The sequence below is a fragment of the Falco cherrug genome, unplaced genomic scaffold (assembly GCF_023634085.1).
Source record: "Falco cherrug isolate bFalChe1 unplaced genomic scaffold, bFalChe1.pri scaffold_108, whole genome shotgun sequence".
NCBI lineage: Eukaryota > Metazoa > Chordata > Aves > Falconiformes > Falconidae > Falco > Falco cherrug.
The window spans coordinates 21,220-33,815 of record NW_026599301.1 but is presented as its reverse complement, the minus strand read 5'-3'; the positions used below and the strand labels follow the sequence as shown (position 1 = coordinate 33,815).

The following is a 12,596-nucleotide window of genomic DNA, read 5'->3' as shown; positions in this document are numbered from 1 at the left end:
ATGCAGTGGCAGGTGATGCAGAAACACAGTAATCTGTAACACAGATACTTGCTACAGGGCAGCTGACATCCTCCTCCACTGCAACAAAGATGAGGATGAGAGAAATACAGAAAACTTCAAAGAATTTGGAATGTCTTGCTACAGACAGGGAACAGACTGGAGCACTGACAGAGGAGTAGCTCAAGAGCAACCACCACCACTTTTTGAGAAATTCCCATGGAAACATGCGGGATTCTTCATCTCTGAAGAAACGACTGACTGAGATTATCTGAAAGCTAACCAGGACCGGTTATGAAGGAGTCCACAATCATCTGAAAGCTGCTACTACCAACCACTAGGAAGCATGACAGACGTCAAGTAGTCACTATCAGTTCTGCAAACAGAAAAGCCTTCAGAAAACTTGGACTTGTTGCTGTCCTCCTCAACCAAGCCTCTCAGTTTGTCAACAGGAGACGGCTCTGCTTGGAGCGAGGCCTTATGTGCTCCACAGAAGATCCACTTCAGGGAACAGGCTGGCAGAGAACACCAGTGCTCAGGGTTGCCTGTCCCTGCAAGAGGCCTCCAGTAACACCGAAGTTCTTCTGCCACCCAGCCCTGGGGACACTGCCCAGATTCTGTTCCTGCTCCTGCTGCTGCTACGCTGATCACCTACAGAGTAGAAGAGAACTGCTGATGCCTGAGCAGCCACGAAACAACCCCACTGGGAAACAGCAGGCTGGCAGTACGCACTTTGAACGGTGCTTGAGCCGACAACCCAGCAGCTACAAGCCAAGCAATGAAAGCGCTGGAGTTCAGTCTGACAGGCAGCTGACAGGGTCAATCTCCCTTAGCGATGAGCTCTGACCCAGGATCCATGACTAGCTGGCATTGTGCCCACAGTGCTTCCAACTACAGAGTTTTGCCCGTCTCTGTCAGTGAGGCTGAAGGTTTTGCTAGACCACCTCTGAAAGCTGCCTGCTCCTAACTGATGCTGTATCAGGCACACTTTCGGGAGGTCTTATGGGCTACAGGACCCACTTTACGGAAGGAACCTGTTGGTGTGATCCTTGCCATGTTCCTGGTGCAGGATTTTGCTTTTGGAAATCCTGAGCAGCAAACCTGAGATATTCATACAACCAATGCACACATTGTTGCCGTTACTTTGCATTATTTCCTATTCTTCACCTCTATTTCCAATGATACCAAGTCTTCCAACACGAAGCCCTGAAACGCAACTGCATCTGGTGGTCACTCACAACACACATCACACCCACAAGCACTAAGAGGGCACAGGTGGCCTTGCAACCCTCATGGCTGGTACAGAGGGCAGTGGCTGCAGCAAGTAGGCAGGCTCTGGCCACCAAATTGCTCTCAGCCTCGCTTTTCAGCACTGGGCATTATCACGGCAAAACCACCACCGTGCTCATCATAGTATGCTGCCTTTTCTTTCTTCCCTCCCTCTCCCCCCCCCGCCCCCGGCTTGGTTTTTTACAGTTTGTGACTTTATTTGTCCTGTTATAACACTGATAATTGCCTGGCACACAGAAGGAAACCCTTCAGAGGAAAAGAAGCTTTCTAGACAAGATGAACTTGAAACGCAAAAACTAGCGAAATTTCGTACCAGGGTCTGCTAAGAGCTGGTGACTGACTGCTGACTGAATCAGGAAGCAGTAAGAAGAAAAAGAGAGAAACTTTCCGAACTATTTCCATAAATGCCATCGGGCACCTTGACTCTGGCAGCTGAATTATGCACAGAAGTGCACTCAAGCCACCTTAAATGGCATCCCCCACCTGCAGCTGCATAAACAAATACTGGCTGGCAACACTCAGGCACACAGCCCACGTGCTGACTGGCTGCACTCTTCATCGCCTTCCTACAAATCTAGACAGTTTCAGGTGTTTTCAGGGCAATAAGCTAGCTGGCTGGCAAAAGTCCAGTCTTCAGAGAAAGACAGCCCAGGATGCTGAAGTACTCCGATTAAACCAGCATCTCCTCTGAATGTCATGGATGTTTTGACTCAGAGTCTTTTCAGAAAAGGCATTAACAGCTCAAAACATCCAAGACCCAAAAACTTCAGCTGATTCCCTTATGCTTACGGTGGATCATGAGGAGCTATGCTGCAGCCCAGGGCTTCTCCCTAAAATATAACTGCCAAGTACTTGCTGTGCTTGACTCAAAAGCACACATCACACCACCTGCCAGAAGCAGCAGCTCCCTCTGCATGGCACTGCCCAGATTTTCCAATCCAAGGCACTAATTAGCTGTACCAAGGCCACAGAGCAAACAGCAAAGTAACTGCCACCTAAAATCAGACTGATGTTGCTTTGGCTGCAACATCACAGTCACAAAAGGCACATCAGGCAACCGTCCACACAGCACCAATACACAGCACACTTACCCTTTCCTAAACGCAGTGCTTACCCTCTTTTACTCCAGCTGAGGCAGTGCAGCTTGCTCAGCTCAACTACTAACCCCGCACGCCGAGGCCTCGGAGGTGCATGCACTCTGCCTTCCAAGCGAGCCTGGAGAATGGCCCTGAGGCTCCTTCTGCAACCCGCCCTGGCCAGGCTGCTGCCGGCCCCCTGCCGCTCCTGCGCCCCCAGGCAAGGCAGCACCCCCGGGAACGAGGGCACGGAGGGGGCCAGGGAAAGACGGGGGATGCTCGGCCGACTCCAAGGGCTCCTGGCAGCACAGGCCTGGCTCCCCGCCCAGGCTGAGGCTCCCCGCAGCGATGCTGCCGTTCGCTCCCAGAGCCCTTGAGCTGCCGGCGGCTGCAGCTGCACCTGCGGGTCCCGGCGCTGCCCGCAACCCCCCCGCACCCCGCCCCAGCACCGCCCGGCGCTGCTGCCCCCCGCCGCTTACCGCTCCGCCGTGTCCCGCTCGTCGATGCCGCATTTCTTCAGTCTCTGCCGCACCTGACCCAGGTCGCCACGGGCGGCCGCACGGTGCAGCTTGCCCAGCTCCTGCAGCCGGAGCTCGTAGGCACCGGTGGGGAAGGGCTTGGCGGCGCTGCCGGACGCTGCCGGCCGCCCCTTCTTCTTCCACCAGAACCCGAAAAACCTCTTCATCCCGCGGCAGGGGCGCGGGCACGGTCCCGCCTCAGGGAAGGGACGGCGGGAGGCAGCCGGTGGGCCGGGGCAGGGACGGGGGATAGGGGGGGGCCCCCGGGGCAGGGACGGGGGATCGGGGGGGGCCCCCGGGGCAGGGGGATCGGGGGATCGGGGGGGGCCCCCGGGGCAGGGGGATCGGGGGGGGCCCCCGGGGCAGGGGGATCGGGGGATCGGAGGGCCCCCGGGGCAGGGGGATCGGGGGGCCCCCGGGGCAGGGGGATCGGGGGGGCCCCGGGGCAGGGACGGGGGGTCGGGGCCCCGGGCAGCGGCCCGGTACGGCTGTCTACGGAGCGAACCACCAGAGGGCGGGAAGCCGAGCGCACAGGCTGCTCCTCAGCGCGGCAGCGGCGGACAGCGCCTCCCTCAGCGGCGAGCGCGGCGGTTAAACGGCCGGCGGGCTCTGCTGGCGGGGGCGGGGTCTGCTCCGGCGCGTGTCCAGCGCGAGTGACGTCACTTCCTGCCCCGCGGTGCCCGGCGGCTCCTGCGCGGTGCCCGGCCGCGGCGCTGCCGAGCGGGGCCGGGGGCAGCGAGAGGCGCGGCGGGTGGCGGCGGCGCTGCGCCCCCCGCAGAGCACTCGGGCCGCTGCCGGGAAGCCCGGGGGGTGCCGGCGTACCGGGCAGCAGCAGCTCCCCGCTGGCCCCGGCGGGGCCCGCGCTGCGAGCACGCTGGGGGGCTCGGGCGAGTCGGTTTTAAAAGCAAATGGCTCAAACTGGGAAGCGCTTGTCGTTCAGGGCAAGGGCATCTCGTCAGGGAGTTACGGCCAAAACAGCTCTGCGAGCAATTCGCCTCCTAGCTTGTTGAGCAGTCCTGCTTGTGTGCCATCGTTAGCCCTGGGCAAATGGATGCCAAAGGAACAAACAGCAAGGGTTAATATAGCGGGAGGGGGGCTGGGGGGGGCTGTAGGCACCATCTAGTTACCTGCCTTGCCATGACAGGGTCAGAAAGTTACTTTCCAGTAAATGTGCCTGAGCTGGCACTGCCACAAAAGAACACAAGCGGCCGCTGAGTGTATGGAAACGTGGTCCAGAAATCAAAAGACAGGTTGTGCCTTTGGTATAGATAAGTTGGGAACCATCCTTCGTATTGTACTGCTGCAGTGACGGCACTAAGTAGTTCAGCATGGTGAAACCTTACTATAAGTACCATATGGTTTTGGGGTGATGTCACAGTCCAGTATACCCTAGATGGTTTGACCCATGGAACACCTTGCCAGCACACTACTTCCTATTAGAAACTGCCTCTTGCCAATGAGGTTGTGTAACATGGGAGAGATGGCAAAGAAAACCTAAATCAGAGAGAGGGACACACTTGACTGTGATTAGCGCTGAAAATATTGATTACAACAGGACAGGAATGTAGTACCACTTTTTAGGGAGGAGATTCAGCCCTTTGAAATACCTTCTTTTCCTTCATCGCTAATAATGGTACAGCTCCTAAAACCTTCCTTTTCCTTTCTGGAATGAGTCTTCACAGCTTTATCAAGCCTGTTCGCTCTGGCAGTGTTCTCGCCGACCAAAGTGGCTGATGTACAGTCACTTTCCTTAGTTGATGCTCAGTGTATTAGCAGCATTCCGTTATTGCAGACGTGATCTCTAGAAGGAAGAGCTATAATAATAATAATAATAATAATAATAATAATAATAATTGTAAAAAGACAGAAAAAAGACTTTTGCTGAAAACACAGCCAAGTAAATTCAGGTTGCAAAACCCGAATTCTCTGAGTTTTGGGAAATGGCTATGAGCAGCAGCCATTTCAAGAGCACCTCTGTAATCAGTCGGACCATTTAATGGGGGAATGGAGAGCAAAATGCATTTTTTAATTGAGTGTATTTGTTTTCTTCCAGACATTAGAAGAAAGGCAGGATTTTATTTACAAGGTGGCAACACACAGTAAACACAATCCATCTCTGCTCTTTCCAGGAGGAAGTATTTCTTCTCCAGTGTTTTTTCAAGTGCACGCATGCTTAGCCACAAAAACTTGGGTTTTTTACAGGTCACTCCCCAGCCAAGACCAGGAGACTCTACAGTTCCTGTGCAATATTAAATGTTTCAGAATGGTATTAACACCCCCCCACCCCCCCATGATTACCCAGTTTTAGTTGGCAGGGACTTGGTAGCTGGCTGGGCTGAAATTCAGTTTCAGGCTTTGAAGATAAGAGGGTGCTGATGGGTCCTGTGGATATAGTATTATGGGCACAACGGGCCCTATTTGTTTATTATTAGCCAGAAAGGATGCAAACCTAAAAAACTAGAATCTATCACCCAGAGCAACCTCAAAAGCACTTCTGGGAACTCTGCTTCTGGGTCTCCATGACAAGGGAAAGACGGACTGAGTCAGCTACTAGTAAGCAGTAAGTTACTGCATTCATTTTTTTCTGCATCACCTCACACTGCATTGTGCCCTGGGAAGCAAAGACACCATTCCGAAAAGCAAACCCCCACCTGCCTCCTGCTCAACTCGTGCCCGAGACAGGCTTCAGGGGGTGACCTTGGGCAAGGCCAAATGCACAGAGTTGTTCCGAGTGATGGTGGCGTTACTCCCCTCTCTTCCGAGAGGGAGTAACTGGGAACTCTTCCCAACAGAGCCACTCCAGAACTTACACAAAGATACCCGTCTAGCTTTTACTTGCTTCCTCCATGACCCCCAAACGATAAGGTACTCGCAGCCTGAATGGCAGGGATAACAGAAAACAATGAGTATGTAAGAACCGGACCAGAAGGTGCATGTGGTTCTCCTGGGTATTGGCTCGGTGCCCGGAGAATTTTCTGGGCTCGCCTGTTCCAACAGTTCAGCCTTTTCCTCGTCAAGATGAGCAACGCGCTCTTCCAAGGTGGGATCGTGACTTCAAGTGCTCCTCCCACGTGCTGTGCAAGTCCTTGGATGTCAGAGCCAGCATGTTCTGCTTCTGCATCTGTGAAAGCAACAGTGGCAGAAGAAAAAGTAAGGTGGCCGGAAAAGACAAGAGCGCAGGAGAATGCAGCAACTTACACAGAAACAGGCCTAAGCTCTCCTCTCCCCATCCAAGACCTATGGCCAAGGTTGATGTGGAGTGTGAAACACACCTTAGGAACCATAACCAAGAACAGCAGCTGGAGCTGGTGGGAAGAAGGAATACTCTAGAAGTGACAGGATGAGGTTGCAACTTTGGGGAACAAGATGACGTGTCCACGCACACACAGAATCACCCTACAGCTTTCCTGCAAAGCTCCTCTGGTTCCCTCTATACTTCAGTTTTCATAAGAACACTGCAAAACGTGGTGCAAAAGTACAACATTCGCTCCTACTTTCAACAGCTACGGTCAGATTTCTTCATATAGTTACAGACATTAAGTACCTTAGTTTTCAACTTTTTTTCCAACTCCTTTTGCAAGTGCAGCTTGTCTCTCTCCAGGTCACTGTGGTAGCGCGTAGTAACTTCAAGTGAAGCTTCTGGCATAGATTGCTTTTTAAGTGCATCAGCAAGCTCCTGCTGCAGTTGTCCAACCGTGCCCTAACAAAACAGTTAAATGAGCATGAAGAAAGTTCTAAGAACATGAAATACGCCTTTAACTTATTTTATTATACAATTAGACCTGTCTGTAGGTTGAACCCAAAGGTATGAAATTTTGCCTGCCACCAGCAGGCATCTGCACAGATGATGAACCTCTCATCATCTTTCTCAGCTGAGCACCTTCAACTATCAGCAGCTGTTCATGAGGATTTCTGTTTCCTAACACATAAAAAAGGCTCAAGTATTGTGCTTCCTTGAACAATACACAAGCACACACTGCAATCAGGTATTTTTTTCTAACAAAACCCAAAGAAATCTGTTGTGATCTAAGAGCCATAGTTTGACTGCAAATATTACTCTGGTGACTGAAGGCAGGACTTTGTATTAGATTGTTCTTTGTTCTGTTTCTTCACTATACAAGTACAATTAAATGAATACAAATATCTGAAAGCTCTTTTGAGATACACTTTAAGAGTATGTTGAATCACATCCTCTTGTAGTCTTCTTACTGGGCTCGTTTTAGAATAACAACTGCCTTTATACTGATAGATTAGGTTTACAAAATTCTGGATAGCTCATATATATATATATACACACACACAGAGTCTTCAAAAGGAGCCTGTTATTTTGGTAGTAAGAATACAAAGCAAGTCACAGATTAAAATGATTGACAGTACTGCTGGAGTGTGGCTACATATCATAAAAGAGAAGGGAAAGCTTAAGGTCACTGTCTGACATGAACTTTGAGGAACAGGCGGGCCCCTCAGAATCCTCAAAACACATACAGAAATTAACAGCTGGACATTACTAATACTCTTCAATCTAGATAGCAACTAAAAGAGAAACTGTAGAAGAATGGCTGCAGAAGCGTGGCCTTAGAATCTCTGAAGATCTGCACAATCCAGGCCTGGTATTAGAATAGGCCTGTAATCAGAATTGTACTGAAGTTGCTGTGCTGAAGTTAACAAGAAAGGTAGCCTTGAGCTATTCTTGAATCCTGAGACCACGTAATTATGTTGTGCCAACAACAAGCTACAGCTGCTGGGAAAGCAGGTGCAGGGCCAAGAAAGAGAGGGAGCGGTATGGGAAAATAGGGAGTAACAAACTACAAGGCTGAAGCACAGCAACACAATTAGCTACATGGATAGAATGCTTATTTTAGTCATGATAATTAGGGGTGTGAGAACCACGCGCGTTTAGAGACTACTAACCAATTATATTTCTGCTTTACGAATATGCATGTGTATCGGTTCTCTATGAGTAGTGTTAGAAACTAATAAAGTTGAGCAAGATGCATAACTCGTATTGAGCGTCTTCTTGACTCCGGTGAACCCTTCTTCCAACAAGAAACTATTTTTTCCCCTCTGTAGAAGCTTCATATAAATCCAACCCCAACCACTTCACTTGTCTGCATCTTCATTTCTCAGCCCTCGTGTATTGGACGGTTCCTGCTTTTATACCACTCTCATTCATGTCATCAGTGCAATACTTATATAAAAACCATCAAATACAAAAACTATTCTGTAGGGCATATGTCTTAGGGTTAAGACTTAAGGTTAAATCTTAAGGTTTAAGTCTTAGGGATAAGTCTTAGGGTTAAGTTTTAGGGTGAAGTCCTAGGGTTAAGTTTTAAGGTTAAGACGGGGTTAAGTCTTAGGGTTCTGTCTTTAGGTTAAAGTCATAAGATTAAATCTCAGGGTTAAGTCTTAGGGTAAAGTCTCAAGTATAAGGCTCAATGTTAAGCCTCAGGGATATGTCTTAAGGTTCAGTCTTAGAGTTAAGTCTTAAGGTTAAGTCTTAGGGTTAAGACTCAGGGTTATGTCTTAGGGTTAAGTCTTAGGGATAAGTATTAAGGTTAAGTCTTAGGTTTAAGTCTTAGGGTTTAGTCTTAGGGTTCAGTCTTAGGGTAAAGTTTTAAGGTTAAGTCTTAGGGTTCAGGCTTAGGTTTAAATTTTAAGGTGAAGTCTTAGAGTTAAGTTTTAGGATTAAGTCCTAGGGTTAAGTCTTAGGGTTCAGGCTTAGGTTTAAATTTTAAGGTGAAGTCTTAGGGTTAAGTTTTAGGGTTAAGTCCTAGGGTTAAGTTTTAGGGTTAAGTCCTAGGATTAAATTTTAGGGTTAAGTCCTAGGATTAAGTCTTAGGGTTAAAGTTTTAAGATTAAATCTCAGGGTTAAGTCTTAAGTTAAAGTCTTAAGTTTAAGACTTAGGGTTAAGTCTTAGAGTTAAGTCTTACGGTTAAGTCTTACAGTTTAGTCTCATGTTTAAGTCTCAAGGTTAATCTCAGGGTTAAGACTTAAGGTTGAATCTTAAGGTTGAGTCAGGGTTAAGTCTTAAAGGTTAAGTCTGTAGTTTAAGTCTGAAGGGTTAAGTCTTGGGGATAAGTCTTAGGGTTAAGTCTCAGGGTTAAGTTTCAAGGCTAAGTTTCAATGTTAAGTCTCAGGTTTATGACTTAGGGTTAAGTATTAAGGTTAAGTCTTAGGTTTCAGTCTCAGGGTTATGTTTTAGGGTTAAGTCTTAAGGTGAAGTCTTATGGTTAAATCTTAGGGTTCAGTCTTAGGGTTAAGTTTTAAGGTTAAGTCTTAGGGTTAAGTATTAAATTTAAGTCTTAGGGTTAATTCTTAGGGTTAAGTCTTAAAGGTTAAGTCTTAAGGTTAAATCTTAGGGTTAAGTCTTAAGGTTAAGACTTATAGTTAAGTATTTAAGGTTACGTCTTAGGTTTATTGTCTTGGGGTTAAGTCTTAGGGTTCAGTCTTAGGGTTAAGTCTCAGGGTTATGTCTTAGGGTTAAGTCTTATGTTTAAGTCTTAGGGTTAAGTCTTAGGTTTAAATCATAGGGTTAAGTCTTAGGGTTAAGTTTTAAGTTTAAGTCTTAGGGTTAAGTCTCAGGTCTAGTTTTAAAGGTTAAGTCACAAGGTTAAGTCTTAAGGTTAAGTCTTAATTATAAGTGTTAGGGTTAAGTCTTAAGGTTAAGTCTAAGGGTTAAGTCTCTAAGATTAAGTATTAGGTTTAAGTCTAAGGGTTAAGTCTTAGGGATAAGTCTTAAGGTTAAGTCTTAAATTTAAGTCCTAGGGTTAAGTTTTAAGGTTAAGTCTTAAGGTTAAGTCTCAGGGTTATGTCTTAGGGTTAAGTCTTAGGTTTAAGTCTCAGGGTTAAGTCTTAGGGTTAACTGTTAAGGTTAAGACCTAAATTTAAGTCTTAGGGTTAAGTCTTAAGGATAAGTCGTAAATTTGAGTCTTAGGGTTAAATGTAAAGGTTATGTCTTACGGTTAATTGTTAAGGTTAAGTCTTAGATTTAAGTGTTATGGTTATGTCTTAAGGTTAAGTCTTAGTGTTAAGTCTTAAGGTTAACTCATAAATTTAAGTCTTAGGGTTAAATCTTGGTGTTAAGTCTTAAGGTTAAATCTTAAGTTTAAGTCCTAGGGTTTGAGTCTTAGGTTTAAGTCTTAAATTTAAGTCTTTGGGATACGTCTTAGGGTTAAGTGTCAGGGTTAAGATTTATGTTTAATTCTTAAGTTTACGTCTTAGGGTTAAGTCTTAAAGTTTAGTCTTAAATTTAAGTCTTAGTGTTGTCTTCGGTTAAGTTACAGTGTTAAGTCTTAGGGTTACATCCTAAGGTTCAGTCTTATATTAAATTCTCAGGGTTAAGTCTTAGGGATAAGTCTTAAGGTTAAGCCTTAGTATTATGTCTTAAGATTCAGTCTTAGATTTAAGTCTTAATAATAAGTCTTAAGGTTAAGGTTTGGGGATAAGTCTTAGGGTTAAGTCTCAGGGATAAGTCTTCGGGTTAAGTCTTAAGGTTAAATCTTAAGGTTAAGTCTCAAGGTTAATGTCTCAGGGTTAAGTCTTATGTTAAGTATTAGTATTAAGTCTTAGGGTTAAGTCTTATGGTTAAGTCCTAAATTTAAGTCTTAGGGATATGTCTTAGGGTTAAGTCTTAAGGTGAAGTCATTATGTTAATCCTTAGGGTTATGTTTTAGGATTATTTCTTAGGGTTAAGTCTTAATGTTAAGTGTCAGGTTAAGTCTTACAGTTAAGTCTTATGGTTACCTCTTAATGTTATCTCTTAGGGTTAAGTTATAAGGTTAAGTCTAAGGGTTAAGTCCCAAGGTTGAGTGTTAAGTTTGAATATTAAAGTTAAGTCTTAAGGTTAAGACTTAGGGTTAAGTCTTATAGTTAAGTCTTTGGGGTTAAGTCTTAGGCTTAAGTCTTAGGGTTAAGTCTTAGGGTAAAGTATTAAGGTGAAGTCTTAAATTTAAGTCTTAATGTCAAGTCTTAAGGTTGAGTTAAGATTTAGGGTTAAGTTTTAAGGTTAAGTCTTAGGGCTAAATCTTAAGGTTAAGTCTTAGGCTTAATTTTTATGGTTAAGTCTTAAGGTTAAGTCTCAGGGTTAAGTCTTCTAGTTAAGTCTTAGGGTTAAGTCTCAGGTTTATGTCTTACGGTTAAGTCTTAAGGTTATGTTTTAAGGTTAAGTCTTGTAGTTAAGACTTAACGGTAAATCTGAAGGTTAAGTCTCATGGTTAAGTCTTAGGGATAAGTCTCAGGGTTAAGGCTCAAGGTAAAGTCTCAAGGTTAAGTCCCAGGGTTAAGTCGTAAGGTTCTGTCTTTAAGGCTGAGACTTAGGGTTAAGTCTTAAGGTTAAGTCTTACGGATTGAGTCTTAGGTTTACGTCTCAGAATTAAGTCTTGGGGATATGGCTTAGGGTTAAGTCTCAGAGTTAAATCTCAAGGTCAAGTCTCAAGGAAAGGTCTCAGGGTTATGTCTTAGGGTTAAGACTTACGGTTAAGTCTTAGGTTTAAGTCTCAGTGTTAAGTCTCAGGGAAAAGTCTTAGGGTTAAGTCTTACGGTTAAGTTTTAGCGTTAAGTTTTAGGGTTAAGTGTTAAGGTTAAGTCTTAGGGTTAAATCTTAAAATAAAGTCTTAGGGTTAAGTCTCAGGGTTAAGTCTTAAGGTTGAGCCTTAAGGTTAATTCTTAGGGTTAAGTCTTACGGATTGAGTCTTAGTGTTAAGTCTTGAGTATAAGTCTTAAGTTTAAGTCTTAGCGTTAAGTCTTAGGCTTAAGTCGTAGGGTTAAGATTCAAGGCTAAGTCTTACGGTTAGGTCTTAGGGTTAAGTCTTAGCGTTAAGTCTCAATGTTAAGTCTTAGGGTTCAGTCTTCTGGTTAGGTCATTATTTTAGGTCTTAGGGTTAGGTCTTAGTGTTAAGTCTTAATGTTGAGTCTTAGGGTTAAGTCTTAGGGATAAGTCTTAGGGTCAAGTTTTAGGGTTACGTCTTAAGGTTAAGTGTAGGGTTAAGTTTTAGGGCTAAGTCTTACGGTTAGGTCTTATAATTTAGTCTTAGGGTTAAGTCTTAAGGTTGAGTCTTAGGGTTAAGACTTAGAGTTCAGTCTCTAGGGTTAGGTCTTTAGGTTAGTTCTTAGGGTTAGGTATTAGGATTAAGTCTTAGGGTTAAGTCTTAGCTTAAGTCTTAAGTTTAGGTGTTAGGGTTATGTCTTAAGATTTAGTCTTAGGGTTAAGTCTTTGGGATAAGTCTATAGACTTCAGTCTTAGAGTTAAGTCTTAGGCTTAAGTCTTAGAGTTAGGCCTTATGGTTAGGTCTTAGGATTATGTCTTCTGGCTGTTTTAAGATTAAATCTTAAGGTTAAGTCCTAGCGTTAAGTCTTAAGGATAAATCTTAGAGTTAAGTCTTATGGTTAGGTCTTAGGGTTAGTTCTTAGGTTTAAGTCTTAGGGATAGGTCTAATGGTTAAGTTTTAGGTTAATTCTTAAGGTTAAGTCTTATGGTTAAGTCTTAGGACTGAGTCAGGATAAAGTCTTAGGGTTAAGTCTTAGATTTAAGGCTTAGGGTTAAGTCTGAGGGCTACGTCTTAGGGTTAGTTCTTAGGGTTAAGTCTTAGCGTTAAGTCTATAGGGTTAAGTCTTAGGGTTATGTCTTAAGGTTGAGTCTTTAGGGTTCAGTCCTATGGTTAATTCTTAAGGTTATGTATTAAGGTTATGTCTTCGGGTTAAGTCTTTAGGTTCGGT

The 12,596-nt window shown here is 45.1% G+C and overlaps 1 pseudogene; it reads right to left on the bottom strand.

Moving 5' to 3' along the window:
• LOC129735034 (ankyrin repeat domain-containing protein 26-like) overlaps positions 1-3,105 on the bottom strand; it is a 42,133-nt pseudogene extending 39,028 nt beyond the window's left edge.
• Positions 3,106-12,596: the final 9,491 nt, after the last annotated feature.